Genomic DNA, 1,150 nt, shown 5'->3' with positions numbered 1-1,150 from the left:
TGCCAATGTGTTTTGCAGGCTGTTTGCATTTGCCATCTTTAGCATAGTTATAGACTTCGAAGGCCATTTATTTCAGTGAGTTTAGGAATGTAAGAGCCCTGCTGGATCAGACATGTGGTCCATTTAGCCCAGTTTCCTGTCTGGCACATGGGGTAACCCGTTCCTCCGGAGAACCAACAACAGGGCATATAGGTCGCAGTCTATTCCTGACGTTATCTCCTGGCACCAGAGGTGGGATCCAGCACGTTCTCACAGGTTCCCGAGAGTAGGTTACTAATTATTTGTGTGTGCTGAGAGGGAGTTACTAATTGGTGATTTTGCCACGCGATTTTTGCCTTAGTTACGCCTCTCCCCTCATCAGTAGCGTGCAGAACTTGAAGCAGTCTAGCAGGAGGTGCACCAGCGTGCGTGGCAGCCTGCGCCTGCGTGCATTCGTTTCCCGCTCAAGGACTGGCGCAGCGGCTGCGTCTTTGCCACAGCCCCTGCCAGGAATGCCCCACCCCCAGAATGCCCGGCCACGCCCCCGTCGTGGCCCCACCCAGCCCCATTGGCGCTACGCCACTGTTTGAATCCCACCACCATGGGAACCTGTTACTAAAATTTTTGGATCCCACCACTGCCTGGCACAATTATTCAGAGGTTGACTGCAGACCTATCCTCCATTAATCTATCCAATCCCCTTTAAAGGCTGTTTATGACTGTGGTTTCACTATTTAGAATTGCCCTGCAAATGTCTGCAATTTAGAATTGCCCTTCAAAGCCTTCGGGCCTTCTTTTTTTTGAGAACTGAAAAGGCGCGGCCATTATTTTTAGAAGTGTATTTTTTACAAGCATCTTACTGCAAATTGGGATTTCGCTGTTTGTATGGCTCCTTTTTATTATTTATTTGCTGTTCTCAGAAGGAACCTAGGGATTATTCACAAACATTTTTGCAGCACTACCGCACCGACACAGCGTCAGACTCAGACTCTGCCTAGCTCTAGTCCCGTACAAGGGCACAAAATGGCAGCCGCGCCAAAAAAAACTACATTTCCCAATGGCTTAGATGGGTTAAGGTGCGGCCCGCCTAATGCTCTGAAGTCTCCGATTGGTCGGCGGGGGGGCGAGTCGGACTCCATTTCCCATGGTGCGCCGCGCGAGGCGTCGGCGC

Source organism: Sphaerodactylus townsendi, linkage group LG05 (genome assembly GCF_021028975.2).
Source record: "Sphaerodactylus townsendi isolate TG3544 linkage group LG05, MPM_Stown_v2.3, whole genome shotgun sequence".
NCBI lineage: Eukaryota > Metazoa > Chordata > Lepidosauria > Squamata > Sphaerodactylidae > Sphaerodactylus > Sphaerodactylus townsendi.
The sequence above is the reverse complement of the archived record's forward strand: the minus strand, read 5'-3'. Positions refer to the sequence as shown.